We start from the raw sequence: 15,807 nt of genomic DNA, 5'->3' as shown, positions 1-15,807 counted from the left end.
GGCGTGTTACTAATTTCTTACTCTATTTCCTTACCTTTTCAAATTCTACTGTTTGTAGTTTAAAAAAAAAAAAAGGATATCTCCCAAAACCTTTATGCTCTTCTAGTGTTAGGCTAAGCATGTAGGTTTGGAATATATTACAATTTCATGTAAATCCAGGTGAAAATACTTATTTTGCTTTTCAGAATAAGAACTGTTTGTAATTTTAATCTCTTACAACTATTTGCAATGTGTGTCTGGTACTTTTAAATTATTAAAACATTTTCATTAGTAATTATGAAATCAGAATAATATGCTTTAAAAAAGAATTCATTTTGTGGGGAGACTGTCAAGAGTGTGCCCCCCGCCATTGGTCCTCTACTCAAGTCCTCCCTCAGTGCAAGAGCACTTTGTTCTAATCACCTGGCATTCTCTGATGCTCACCTTCCCCACATGATCGCTGAAGTAAAAATGGGCACATAAGCAAATGTGGTGAAGAAAGCTGATGGTCTCCGCCTATTAGAAGATATAGCATCTGGGGTCTTAAAGAATTGAAGGTAAACAAGCGGCCATCTAGTAGGGAAACAACAAAGCCCACATGGAAGAAACACACCAGCTTCGGCCTTTGTGATCACAAGGTAGCTAAAGGATCAGGTGTCAGGCACCAGAAGACCCAAAACAAACAAGCATATCAATGCTAATGAGAGGGTTAGAGTGGAGACCCAAACCCCATCTGTAAACAATTGGACATTCCCTCATAGAAGGGTCACAAGGAAGGGGGATGAGCCAGCCAAGGCACCGTATAGCACTGATGACATGTACAACATCCCTCTAGTTCTTTAATGTTTCCTTTCCCCATTATCATGACTCCAAGTTCTACCTTACAAATCCAGCTAGACTCGAGCATGCACTCTTGTACAGATAAGAGCTCTCAACACACGGAATCCAGGACAGATAAACCCCTCAGGAACGGTAATGGGAGTAGTGATCCCATAAGGGTAGGGAAAAGGGGGAACCAGTCCAGTGATCACATATAACACTCCCCCACCCCCAAACAACAGAAACGTGGTTGAAGAGAGACAGCAGTTGGCGTAATATATAAAAATAATAATTTATAATTTATCAAGGGCTCATGAGGGTGGGGGAAGGAGGAAAAAAAGGAGCTGATACCAAGGCCTCAAGTTGAAAGACAACTTAGAAAATGAAAAAAAAAAAAGATGAAGGCAACATATGTACAAATGTGCTTGATACAATTGATGTATGAATTGTTACAAGAGCTTTAAAAGCCCTCAATAAAATGATGTATTAAAAAAGAAAGCAAGCCCTGGGGGACATAATTCTGCACCCATGGGGTCACCATGAGTTAGAAATGACATGGCAGTAAATGGTTTCTCTTTTTGGTAGAACTGTATTTTAAGTCAGTAACAAATAAATTAACCTTCGAATTGTACAAAATGATAATAATGACAATTTTAAAAAGTGTGGTCTCAAGAAATAAAGTTGGCTGGTGTTGACACTATCCGATTTTGAGGGTCAAGATAAGAATATTTAGTAATTCTTCACATCCCACACCCCCTTTGTCCTGCCTTGTGGAATAAAGAGGGTATCATATGGATTAGTGAGAAACACTTTATACTTACAAAAGGTAAGTAATGAACATACACAGAAATCTCCCATTTGCTTGAGTAGATGGTTTGACAGTGCTAATATCCTTGGCATAATTATGAGGAGAGGATATAGATGAAGAATCAGAGAATGTCAAAAAGATCAACTCTCCAAACTGGACTACAATGCAGACAACAAAGTCTAGAGATTTCTTTAACGCACATAACAGGTTTAATACAATAGACTAGAAAAATTCGTTAAGTTGTTGTTAAGTCACATAAAATACTATTTCCAGAGGCCATTTTTACTATCTACTTCCTGCCAAACCTTTAGCTCTACACTACACGTGAGGGGCTTCAAAAGAAATTCATGGGGAGATGGAGACACAATGTGGGAATTGGATCTGACCCCACCACCCCAATGCTAAACACTAAGGGCATGCAACAGAACAGCAAGGGGAACAGAGCAAGGAAGTCCTGAGGGAATACTAAAAATAGACTTTGGGGCAAGGGCGTGGCACCCCATCAGACTCAACTGGAAAACACTCCTAAAGGTCAACAAACAGCCCTTGAACTGGAAAAAAAAATATCATGGGGAGACAGGATTAAATGGAATATTTCTAAACTTTTGAAAACTCATTTGTGTTTGTGATGAGGAAATGCTACGTTGTGCGAACCTTATGTAACCAGCAAATTACAGTACTCTAATCAGTGGTTCTTTACCTTAGTGACCATAAGAATAATTTTTAACAATTGAGACAAAAAAGAAAAAAAACCCTCGATTGTTAGTAGTTCTATAACAAACATGAAGGGACCTTAAAATTCATGGAAATTTTTTCGTTATCTTTTAATAACAGTTTTTCACGACTTATTTGATGCTCCCTTGTATATTTTGAGAGATGATATAATTATTTCTAAAGATTATAGTTAGAGAACATACAGATTCACAAATCTTTCAGGTTGACTAGTTGAACTCCAGTGAAGTCCATGACTAGTTTAACTGGGAACCACTGCTCTTATTATGTCTGTTAAGCCTGTCAAATCAGTAACTCATAGTGACCCTTTGTACAACAGCATAAAACTATCCAGTTTTGCATCATCCTCATAATGATTGCTATGTTTACACTGTTTCCTTTTAAAGAATTGTGCTTAGTATGCAGGCTTGGAATTCGTTATAATTTCATGTAAGTCCAGGTGAAACTAGTAGGTTTGTTTCTCAGGGTAAGAACTACCTGTGAGGCTATTCTGGTACACCAAGCACAAAGTGTTTCTCTAGAGCAGGGGTGTCAAACGCAATTAAAACATGGGCCATTTGGTGCAACAGGCCAGATTCATGCGGGTCACATCACATCTACAAATTTTGTTTAATTTGTATTTTGAAGTGAGGATTCAGGAATATGGATAGGATAATTAAAACACGATATAATTGCTTTTATTTAAACATTTAACGTATTTATGAAACTAAAATTATTCTTTTTTACCCAAAATATGCCAGCGCTTTTCTCCTACTAGTTTTTACTTACCTTTTATGTTGTGACCCGAAAATATAACAAAGTAACTAATAAAAAACACAAAATGTTGGACAGCTGACAAACGTGATGCACAATCGTAATGGCTTCTCCCTAAAAATGTTAACTAACGCTGCCCCTAGGTATGATTCATAACAGCAGAACCCAGAGTGCTCTTTTTAACCTTTTCGCTATTGGAATCTGTTTACATTACGTGACACTGAGAGTGGCAGACATATTGCTTCCAAACGTTGCTGGAACTGAATCTGCGTGTTTATACACGTCCACAGGCCCCCAGGAAAGGCACTGGGCCACGTGTATACTCGTCTTCAGTACTTAAAGGGTTAACGAGGGAATTGTGTGTACTGCATTGCTGCGATCTCCCATAAGTGCTATTTTCCTCATAACAATTTTTTCTATTTTCATTTTATTTCAGAGCATCACGGGCCACAAAAAATTAACTCGGGGGCCACCAATTTGACACCCCTGATCTAGAGAAACTGAACCCTCCTGATGACATATCCAAAGTACCTGAGATGAAGTCTTTGTTTATTTTCTTTCTCTTTTTTTTCGAAGTCCTTGTTTCTAAGGAGCGTTCTGGCTATACTTTTTTCCGGAGAGAGATTTATTTTTCTGGAAGTCAATGTTATATTCAACATTTTCCACCAACGACGTGATGTAATTCAAAGACCTCAAGTTTTCAATTTTCCTTATTCACTGCATATCCTTTGCATACATATAAGGTGATTGAAGTAAAATACCATAACTTGGTTCAGGCACACCTTAGTCTTCAAAATGACATCTTTGCTGTTTAACATGTTAAAGAGGTCTATCGTACTAGGTTTTCACAGTGCAATTTAACTTCTTGACTGCTGCTTCCATAGATGTTAGTTATCAATCCAAATAAAATGAAATCTCTGACAACTAGAGTATTCAGTGTATCATGATGTCATTTATTGGTCCAGTTGTGAGAATTTTTATTTTATTGATGTTGAGGTATAATATGTACCAAAGACTGTAGTCATTGATCTCTGTCAGTATTTCAAGTCTTCTTCACTTTTTGTAAGCAAGCTTGTGTCATATACATATTGCAGGTTTTAAATGAGTCTTCCAATCCTGATATACTTCTTCGTATAGTCCACATTCTGGGATTATTTACTCAGCATAAAGATCAATTAAATATGGTGAAAGGGTACAACCCTGACATACCTTTCTTATATGCTGTTCAAACAATTGCTTTTTGAATTATTTACAGGTTCAGTATGAGCACAATTACCGCATATACTTGAGTATAAACCAGCCCGAATATCTGTCGAGGCACCTCATTTTACCACAAAACTGCTTTAAAAATGTGCTGGAAAACTCGGCTTATACGCGAGTATATACACGGTAGTGTTCTGTAATACCCGTTCTTCATAGTGTTGTCCATAATTTGTCGTGGTCCATAGTGAGGAAAACACAGGTAAATATCTTTCTGGTGCTATTCTCTGCTATTAGCACAGATCCATCTGACATCACAATGAGATTTTCTGTTCCATGTTTTCTTGTGCATCTGGCTTGTATTGCTGGCAGTTCCATGTTATTGTACTGTTGTAACCATTTTTAAGTTATCTTTATAATTTTACATACATATAGTATCAATGTTTTGCTTGATAATTTGTGTTCTTATGGGTTACTTTTCTTTTAAATGAGCATGTATCCATATATCTTTACAATTGGTTGACCAGACATCTGTCTTCCAAATTTCTTAGCATAGATTAGTGTATGCTCCTAGCAGTCATTCATTTGTTGAAATATCTCCATTGGTATTTGGTCAATACTTGGAGCTTTGTTTTTCACCATTGACTTCAGTGCAACTTGGACTTTTTCCTTCAGTGCCATTGGCTCTTGATCGTAAGCTACCTCCTGAAATGGCTGAACATAGACCAGTTCATTTTGGTACAGGGACTCTGTATTCCTTGCGTCGTCTTTTGATGCCTTCTGTATCATTTAATATTTTGTTCATAGAATTATTCAGTATTAGGGCTCAATTAGAAAGTAAATGTTTAGAAAATGTTGATGGGAACACCCAAATATGCTAGATACAATTAATGTATGGAAAGTTATAAGAGCTGTAAGAGCTCCCAATAAAATTATTTTAAAAAATAAATAAACTTTAAACCAAGGGGGCGGGAGGGATTATTTAATATTGCAACTGGTGCTTGAATATTTTCCAAGCCTGAGAAATGCCAAGTGTTTTCCTACCTTCTGGTTTTCTTACACATATCTATACACAGTTCATTATAATAGTTTACTTTTTCTCTTCTCAAGCTATCTGTTGAAATCATCTAGCTCTTTTATGTCATCATTTTTTCCTTTCATTTCAGTAATTGTGTATTTATAGCAAGCTTCAAAGTCTCTTCTGACTCCCATTTTGGGCTCTTCTTTTTAAACTGCCTTTTAGTGACCTTTCCCATAATATATGATATCCTTGATGCATCATCCAGCCACTCTTCTACTTTGGTCATTAATATTCAGTGCATCAAATCTATTCTTGATATGGTTTCATATGAGATTTACTCAAGATAGAAGATTTACTCAAGATATTTTGGTTTGACTCATGCGAACTTGTTTTAAAGTTTCTCATTTGCAACCTGAACTTGCTTATAAGCAATTGCTGGTCTTTTCTGAAGTTGACCCTTAGCCTTGTTCTGAGGGATGACATTGGACCGCCTTCATTATCACTACAGATGTCGTAATTTGATTTCTATGTATTCTATCACATGAGGTTCATGTGTAGTCAACAGTTTATATTAATGAAAAAAATATTTGCAATGAATAAATTATCAATCTTGCAAAATGTTATATTCTTTTTATTACCGGTATACTATTTGCATTATCAATTGCTGATTTTTAACTCATCTCTAACTTCTCCTTTCCAATCACTAGTAATTATCAATGCATTTTGATTTCATGTTTGGTCAATTTCAGACTGCACATACACATTGGTAAAATTTGCCAGTTACATACATTGTTTTTAACAATTGGTGAGTAAATTTGAAACAGTTTTTACTGCTCTTTCTTGTAGGAGTATGGTATTTCAAGACTGACTGCATTATGTTTCAGGATAGATCTAGGATTTTTTTGGTGGATGGGGGGAGACAAAGTGACTTCAGTTTATCATTTCCAGCACAGTCATTCGTCTAATTCAGAATAACCAATATCAGCTAATCAGCTCATTAGTTTTCAGTATCTTTTATGTGCTGGTTTTATTTTTTATTCCAGTTTTCCTAGGTTCTTACTTGTACATTCCATGTACTGATTGTTAATAGATGTTTGCAGCTCCCCCCACCCCTTTCCATTTTGAGTTTCTTTTTTTTTGAAAGCTAAAATGTTTATTTAAAGTGTAATCTGCCACTGCTAATGTTTGATGGGTCAGTGTATGAGATTTTTAGATCGTTGGTATCAAGAAATTACATTTCTGTTAAAGTGACAAAACGTTTGTTTTTTGACATGTTCTCCCCCCCCCCTTTTATTGGGGCTCTTACATCTTTTATCACAATCCATACATTCATCCAGTGTGTCAAGCACATTTTCACATAATGTCGCATCATCAATCTCAAAGCATTCTCTTCCCACTTGAGCCCCTGATGTCAGCTCCCATTTGTTTCCCCTCACTTCCCCACCCACCCCGAGTTGTTTATACCAGCACACGGATGTCTTAAAACTTTAATCCATTCCATGTCATTAAGGTAGATTCAACTTTGAGGAAGAAACTTAAACAGTCATATTTTGTGTGCCTTCCAGCCGGAAGGGCTCATTTGTCTTCCACTATCAGACAGCATTCCACTTCCCTCAGAAGTAGACCACAAGATTCTTCTCTTCAATTTGTCTTAGTCTAGAAACTCCACCGAAACCATACTCACTTTGGGTGACCCTGTTCATATTTGAAATACTGGCAGCCCACTCTCTGACTATAGTGGCCATTGTCTTAATGAAAGTAGTATTGTGGAACTAAAATAACTACAAAACCTCTTTTAATATGATTGTGTTGTGGCATTTTGCTTAGTGGTATTGAAGTTGTTTTTGGTGATTGATGGCTTTCCTTCCTCAAGAAATATAGCTTGAAAAGGTATATGATCTTGATCGATACTCAGAAAAACACTATAGTCCCAGAAGGCTGTAAAAATTTTGAGGCAGATTAAATAAACCTCTTGCGGAGTAGGTACTGTTTAAGACAGTTTGTGAACACTTGGGTGGAGGCGAAGCCCCCCCCCCAACATATTAATATTAAGTTACTAACGTATATATTGTGATAATGGATTTTTTTTCTTATTCTTTCAGGATTTGAAAGTATTTTTGAAGGGCTATTTGGACCTGGATTATTAAAAGATCTCAGTTTATTTAAAGGTATTAAAGTTATTTTTGGCATTTCATATCCTTCCTATGGACACATACAGGTATTCCCCAGCTTACAACAGGGTTCCATTCTGATGATACCATAAGTTGGTCCTGATATATGTTGAGTATTTTTTTTCTTCCAATTTTCAATCATTACCTTTTATTATTGGTACCATTAAAGATTAAAAAATTGAACATCTTCGAATGATAATGCAAATAAAATGCTGCAGTAATGTATGTAGCACATATTACTGATAGTATGAGCTACCTGCCCACTAAAACAAAAAACACAGCTTGTGAAAGCTGGTTAATCGTAACTGGAGTCAGTCCAAAACTTGGGAAACCTGTATGGTTATTGGTGATTGGAAGTTTCACTCTTTTTTTTCACTCCTAGTTTCATGTAGCTTAAAGCTGTATTTATGAAAACTAGCACGATGTACAGAACTAAGAATTTTAAGACAAATAAGGAACTGGTCTACAACTTGTGGGATACAAATATTTTTGGTTAAAACAAGCACTTTTTTGAAGATGTTTTTGATTTTCTGAAATGGTGTTTTTGGCAACTAATTTGTTATTTCTTTTACTTTGTAGACTGTGAACCTGAAAGCATTTCTGATTGGACTTTTGATGAAAACTGTCTATTCTGTTGCTTGAGAAGAGATAAAGTAAAGGTAACCAAGAGACTTTGAAAAAAAAACCTTGGCACTCATAGTATTTTTAAGTTTTTGGTTTTAAGGGATTTGCTGGTAGGATTTGGAAGAAGATATGATTCCATATTTACTTTAAAAGGGAGTAATAGTTTTGTAATTTAAACTTTTCATTTTGTTATTTCTATTGAGTAATGTAAATCCCAGCATGCATTGGTTTATTGATCCAGTTCACAAGGCAGATTAATTAACTAGGTTTCAAACTGATGGTAATTCATGTAGATTTATGATGAACTATGGTTTATATTTTAGAATAAGATGCAGATAATGTCAATGTAATGTTTTCATATTTTGAATGAACACTGCTTATATTCACCTAAAAAAGTGGTAGTGTCTTTGGATTCCTATTTTATTGCTTTGTATTAATCATTAAGAACAAAACTATTGTTGGAAACAATAGTTTTTACTGTTATGTTTCTGTTTGCGGTACTTCTGTTCCTAGTTTTAAGCTTTGGAAACATTTTGATTCTTCCTTTATCCTTGCACACTTTTAATTTCAAATCATTGATCTCATTCTGTCAATTCATTCCTCATAATGAATTTCATAATCATCAGCATAGTTTAGGTGTTTGACATTATTCCCGGACTGCCAAAATAACATGATATAGTCACCTTAATTCAGAGAGCGAGAAAGAGAGAGAGAGTGTGTGTGTGTGTGTATTTCCGTTTCCCAGTTTGTTAAGCACTCCTACTAGGTTAAGCCCACTTCTGTTCCTCAGACTGTGTGGCAACATTGTACGGCACTTGGTTGTCGGTGACTTTTTTACTATCTAGATTCTGTAGCCCAGCTCTCAGCTTTAGTGTCTCTTTACAATTCAGTCCACTTCACTTTCTAGTGGTGTCTCCTGCACAATTTCTTTTGTTAAATTGGTCTCGTATACATGTATTAAACATGATTTTACTACTCTTTGGCCTACCCAATGGTATATTTACTGTTCCTCATAACTTGAAAGACCCTTGCTCTTGTTCCAGTCTTAGGCCTACCTTTCCTATTAATGGGAAACTCTATTTTTATAATTTCTGTAAGCTCTTTTAACTGTTTCAACTCTAAATATTTCAGTGGACGTCTGAGCTTTACCAGTTTTTTGTCAATGAATATTTTACTTATTTCATTCATCTTTTCTACGTTTAAATCTTATATTCGCTACATAAATTGCCAACTTCTGAAGGTTGTGGACCATGCAATCTCCTTCTTTGTAGCCCTGAATGTAGCTAGTATATGACTATTTACCAAGTTGTCTAGTTACTTTAAAATCGGAGTGCCAACATGTAACCAATGTCAAGAGCTTTGTAATGCTTTTGTTTTGTGGCATCTTTTCCTTTTCTTTTTAAACATGAAGAATCTGTTTCAACAGTTATATTCAGGGGTGATCTGTTTTCATTGAATTAATGAGAAAATGATCTTGAAATTTAATTCAATGTGATTTGAAAAATGAAACCATAAAATTAAACAGCTTTGTTTTGAGGTAAACTGCCAGTGAGGTGTGAGGTTCATAATTTTTAACTGTGTATATGTGTAGGAGTAGGGAATGGGGTATGTGGCTATTTATTAAGCAAGGCATTTAATGGGAATTTGGTTAGACTAGATGAATGACTTCCTGTTCCCCATTAAAATTGGGGCGCTATTTATATTTGCTATTTTAGTACAATACATTCTTATTATATGGTTAAGAGTTTTCCCATTGCTGTATTATGAGGTAAATCATGGTACCTTGTAAATGTTTAAAAATAACTTTTTGCCATTTTAAGTTTTGAGTTTAGTTGGTCTACTTGGTTATAAAGAATATTCCCATTTTACAAATCAGCTAATTTCTGGCAAAATGGATTTTCTCCATTATACACTGTACTACCTGTCAGTCAATAGAGAACTGCTTGTTATAGCTATTAGGTGATGTGGAGTTGACTCTTTATATCCTTTAACCAACAGACTATGAAATGCTGCCCATCCTATACCATCATTTGTTGTTGCTATACTTGAGCCCATTGTTGTAGCCACTGTGACAGTCCATCTTGTTGAGGTTCTTCCTCTTTTTTGATACTGTAAACTTTAGCAAACGAGAACATTATGTTCAAAATAGTGTGAGAAGAAATCTCATCATCGACCCTTTAAAGGAAAGGAGCATTTTTGCTATACTTTTTCCAAAAAGAATTGTTCATTCTCCTTACAGTCCATTGTTTGTTTAATATTTTTCTGCCACACCGTAGTTCAAAGGCTTCTTCTTCATCATCTTCCTTACTCATTGCCCAGCTTTCCTATGCATAGGAGGTGATTGAAAAATCCCATGGCTTCAACAGGAACACCTTATTCCTGAAAGTAACAGTTTTGCTTTTTAAACTTTACAGAGATCTTTTGCAGCATATTTTCCTAGTGCAAGATGCCATTTGATTTTCTGTATATGTTATTGTTAATCCAAGTAAAGTTATCAAATCCTTGACAACTAATATAACACCTATAATGGAAAACAGGAAAAGAGAGAGCCTAGTTAATATACATTGTCAACTGTATATTTTTAAGTCATGTTGGATAAAAAAGTTCTGCAATTCTGTAGACATTTGGCCATGTTATTCAAGGAGGACAAGAATCCAGACATTAAATAAATCCACTAGATTGACGCTTGTGTTTTAAGTCTTACTTAAGTTTCCAAAATAGAAAGATGTACCTGAAGTATGTGGTAATAGGCAATAGATGGCAACATAGAGCAAGATAATGGCTCTTGACTTTGATTTTAGCCTGGTTGCAATATTTAAGTATTTGGAAAAACTGTTAGAAATATTAATCTGTTGTTGGAATAGATGAGAGTTAATGTATATTCTCTGCATGTACTCAAGCAGTTAGAATGAATATAGTATATATTCATACTATATAGCATATAGTATGCGTATTTATTTTGAAAAATATGTAGATAAATGAAACAAATAGCTTCCGTGGGAAATGCAACAGATTAGTAAAAGTTATTGAGCTACACTGTAACAGGATCCTACAAAAGTTAGAGAATATAATTATTTTTCAGCAACTACTATGTTACAATTTTATGCACTCTGGTCTAATCTTCACAACTCGATACATTGGTTAAAACTAGCCAGTTTTTACAAATAAATGGTGCAAGCATATTTTAAGTACCTAATATTAGTTTTGTAAAGAATCTGTTAGTAAATGAATAATTAACGGGCTTGTTCACTTGCTTTTCTTGTTTCTTCCATCCTTTTCTGCTTGTTGGGTCATAGTAGGCACACTGTAAACATTAAGACATTTATTAAATGAATGATTCAGAAGGACTCAGTAAGTTTAATAAACTTTGAGAAATGTATTAATGCTAAATGATTTGAGTGTTTTTGTGTTCCAAGTATATATTTACAGTTTTCTTTGTATAATTCAGCCAATAGTCAAGTTTCCAGCCTCTTTTTTTACTTCTAGAGTATTCATAAAAATAATACGTGCCCTTCAGCTAAATTCTTCAAATGTTAGCATCTTTAACAGTACAGGTATAAAATCCATGTTATTAACACCGATAAAACATTATTATCTCATCTGAAGACTTAAAACTTTTTTTTCCCCTCAGTTGCTTCACCGATGCCCTTTTACCTGGTCCGGCACCTAATCTTGGACTACACATTTTATTTAGTTATTATATCTTTATCTTCTTTAATTTAAGACCACTAACCTGCTGATTGTCCCTCAATTTAGGTTTATGTGATGTTTCCTTATTGAATTCACATTGTACATTTTTGGGGCAAGAATTTCACAAAATTGATGCATATCCTTACTGGTTCATATCACAAAGCATATGGTGATATTAACTTTGATCACTTGGTTTAGGTGGTATCTGCCAAATTTCTCTAGCTAAACCTTTCTACTAGGTATCTTGTGGAGAGGATACTCTGAGATTTTTGTAAATAGCCTCTTCATCATAGGCGTTTCTCATCATACATTGGTTTTAATGTCCATTTATGATTTTTGCCTGTGCCCCCCCCCCAAATTCTTATACTGAATGTTAGCTGTTCTGTTTTCATTATTTCTTCTGTATGTATTGGAATTGATGCATATTGCTGTGAAAAAGAGCTCAATTCAGATATTTATATTTTGTTTACTTACCATTATGGATACATGTATTCTTGTTTCATTCTTTGAATTATGATTCATTACATTATATTTCTTTTCCACTGCAAATTGTCTTAGGATTGGTCATTTTCTCTTACTGCTATTGAGCTGATGCCGACGCTTAGCAACTTTTGGTTAGCAGCCTGATGTGTAACCATTGTGTCAACAGGGCTACAGATTTGACCATTGAGAACTCTCATTTAAGTTAGCTAGGTTAGCTCTTGTGCCCTCTGCCACATCTCTGTACTTTTGTAGGTGTTTTTTCCACCAAAAAAGTGTTTCAGGCTCAGCTTGCATTTCTCTGCCTAAGCCTTAGAGAACTAAGGAACACTAGATCTCTTTACCTGGAAAGTATAAGAAATTAAGGTTAGGGTATTAAGTATAATCATTGGTCCTAGAGTACTAATATTTCTAGGAAGTCTCTGTTGTCTGAGCTGAAAAATTATGCTTACTAAAACACAAATTTATAATTTTCTGCAATCTGTGTATAAACATTTCATAAGCTACATGTATTAGCTGCCAGTCCCCTTGCTAGGACAAAGAGCTTTTTAGTAGTAGTGAAAGGTTGTTTAACGGGTAGGAAGAGATTATTCTTAGTGTTTAAAGTCCCTGAACATGACCAGTTTCAAATGACTATTAGTTTGATTGTGGTATGGTTATTCTTGTATGTGACTGAGATAGATTAAAGGTAGCTATAAGATGGATAGATAGTAGAAATTGCATGAACATTTTAGTCATCAAAGTTGATAGGAGAGTGGAATACTATACCAAAATAGGTTTTTGTAGCCTACTATAAGGCTGTTAATAAGTTTAGGATTCGAGTAGTATATTAGAATATTTTCAGAATTTGGAACTTGAGTATATCAAATGGCAATTTGAAGAATGCATACATCTGGATAGGCAGAGACTAGAGAGGTATTTCATGTATACAGGAGAATATTTATTTTTGGAATGAACTAGTTGGAGCTAGACCAGAGATTTTTGAATACCAAGTGAACTTGGGTGATATTCAATTTCGTTTTTACCATTTGTTTACTCTGAGCATTTTGGATCTCTTGTTTTTTGATTATACATTAATTAAAAGTTTAGGTATATGTTTTCAATTCCTTAATTGCTGTTTTATATTTGTTATTCAACGTTGATTGATAGGACTTGTTTGCTTGTCACAGAGTACTACAAGCAATGTGTTCACAGTAATTTATTAAATAAAAGGAACAGTGGCAATGTGTTCACTGTAATTTATTAAATAAAAGGAACAGTGGAGGGAAAATATATCAATATAGTTGGTATTGATATAGTTATATGGAATGGGAGGAGGCAAATATGTGATGTTCAAAAGTTGTTATTTATAAGATTTAAATAGATTTTTTAAAAAAGATTTAAATAGATAAAGGTAAAGTTAAACCAGTACCACAAGCGTAGACATGATTAATTGCTTGGGGAATGGTACAAATCTAAACTAAATAGCCTTGTACTATTTTCATAGGCCTTTTATGTAGCAGGTAACTGCAAAATCAGTAGTTCAAACCCACTGGCCTCTCTGTGGGAGAAAGATGAAATTGTCTGCTCTCATAAAAATTTAAGACTAAACCCCATATGAGTTGGAATCAACTCTATATAGTGAGGTGTTTTTTTTTAAAGAAGCATTGATTATTTGGAATAATTAAGGAAAATCACTTAAGTGAATCAATTTTCTGTTCAGTTTGACATTAAATATCAAAGGATATTGATGGGATTTAAAAACTTTAATAAATAATTTTATTGGGGGATCTTACAGCTCTTAAATATTGATGGGATTTTTTGTGTTTGCTGTGTTTTCTGTAAATTTATTTGTAAAACACAGAAACAGGCTTGAGGAAATCAATAATTGGTGAGTGGTAAAGTCAGTTCTGTTCAGTTTGTGTTTAAAAATTTATCAAAAGCCTAATCTTGACAAATTTATTGAATGTCTGATTCTATGCTAGGCCAGAGTACACCCCCCAAAAAAAAGTTGTTATTATGACTGAAACACTTAAAACTTTTATCTACCAAACCCAAACTAAATAATAATGAAATTTAAATAATTTAGTTTACACACCTATAAGAGAAGCTCTCATGTTAGTAGGAAGCATTGAAAATAAAACCCCCAACTGATAACAAGGATCTACATATAACCTCCTCCCTGGGGGATGGACAACAGAAAAGTGGGTGAAGGGAGACTTCGGACGACATGACAAAGTAATAGTAATTTATGAATTATGAAGGGTTCATGGGGGAGGGGGGGGAATGAGCTGATATTAAGGGCTCAAGTAGAAAGCAAATGTTTTGAGAATGATGAGGGCAACAAGTGTACAAATGTGCTTGACACAATGGGGGTATGTATGGATTGTGGTAAGAATTGTACGAGCCCCCAATAAAATGATTTTAAAAATTAAATAAATCCCTCAATGTGTACACACATCATTCTCACATGTAATGTTTTAAAATATAGTCCAAGCAAGGAAAAGTTCTGTAGCATTTGAGAGGTGCAGTAGACAACACTGGAATTGCTTACTCAAAGAGAACTCAACCTGGATCATAAAAGATCTGTTTTAGAGTGATTGGTAATTGTTTTCTAATGTCTCATTTATAAAGACCAGCGGTAAGCCAAATTAAGTTTGGGAGCCCTGACCCATATATACTAACTAGTGCAGATTCAGTTCCTGTTCCAAGTTTTACAGTTAAGCCAGTAACAAAACACAGTATCAAAAAATTACTTAGGTTGTCTCATGTAACAACACATATTTAAATAGAGAAAAATTAGTAAATAAAGATAGTAAGTAAAGTCCTAGTTTTGTCATGTTTTTGTTAATGCTTTTCTATCATTGTAAAATTGAAACAAATGAAATTGATAAACACTTAGGTATGTTTTCTCTGGGGGAAAAAAACCCCATTTTGGAAATCTCATTTGAAGAGATTCTTAAAATTATCCCAAAGGCCCAAATAAGTTTAGAGTATGCATATCGCTGCTGTCTGCCATATGACCTAGTAGACTTGTTCTATAGACCTTCCCACGCTGTGGTGTTTTCTCCCATGGGCTGTTAATGGGTTTCATCTGCCAACCTTTAAAATATCATTTGAGCACTTAATCATTGTGGAACTAGACCTCTTTAGAATTTGCCTAGGTTTTTGTGGGGTGGTGGTGTAAAGAGTCTTATCATAGGGGGCCTCAGTTTCCATTTGACTGTTTCATATTGAGCTAGTGTTTTTATTTCTTCCTGTTCTGTCTGTAGGTGAAATCTCATTTCTTTTTTCTAGTTTTATTAGGGGCTCATACAACTCTTATCACAATCCATACATACACCAATTATGTAAAGCACATTTGTACATTCATTGCCCTCATCATTCTCAAAACATCTGCTCTCCACCTAAGCCCCTGGCATCAGCTCCTCATTATTTCCCCACCCTTCCCGCTCCCCCCTCCCTCATTAACCCTTGATAATTTACAAATTATTATTTTGTCATATCTTGTACTGTCCGATGTCTCCCTTCACCCACTTTTCTGTTGTCCG

General features: G+C 34.9%; 1 protein-coding gene across 5 annotated transcripts in view; it reads left to right on the top strand.

Moving 5' to 3' along the window:
- LCOR (ligand dependent nuclear receptor corepressor) overlaps nt 1–15,807 on the top strand; it is a 104,296-nt gene that overhangs the window by 26,122 nt on the left and 62,367 nt on the right. For 4 of the 5 annotated variants that reach the window (XM_045291243.1, XM_045291244.1, XM_045291241.1 and 1 more), the window contains exons 2-3: nt 7,415–7,480; nt 8,063–8,142. The gene's annotated coding sequence lies outside the window, so the exon portion shown is untranslated. Of the gene's footprint in view, nt 1–3,666; nt 3,835–7,414; nt 7,481–8,062; nt 8,143–15,807 lie in introns of those variants that run through there. The other variant, XM_045291242.1, reaches the window with a different exon arrangement.

Source organism: Echinops telfairi, unplaced genomic scaffold, assembly GCF_000313985.2.
Source record: "Echinops telfairi isolate 266 unplaced genomic scaffold, ASM31398v2 ScPeMD7_70;HRSCAF=299, whole genome shotgun sequence".
Lineage (NCBI taxonomy): Eukaryota > Metazoa > Chordata > Mammalia > Afrosoricida > Tenrecidae > Echinops > Echinops telfairi.
This window is presented reverse-complemented; position numbering and strand designations above follow the sequence as displayed.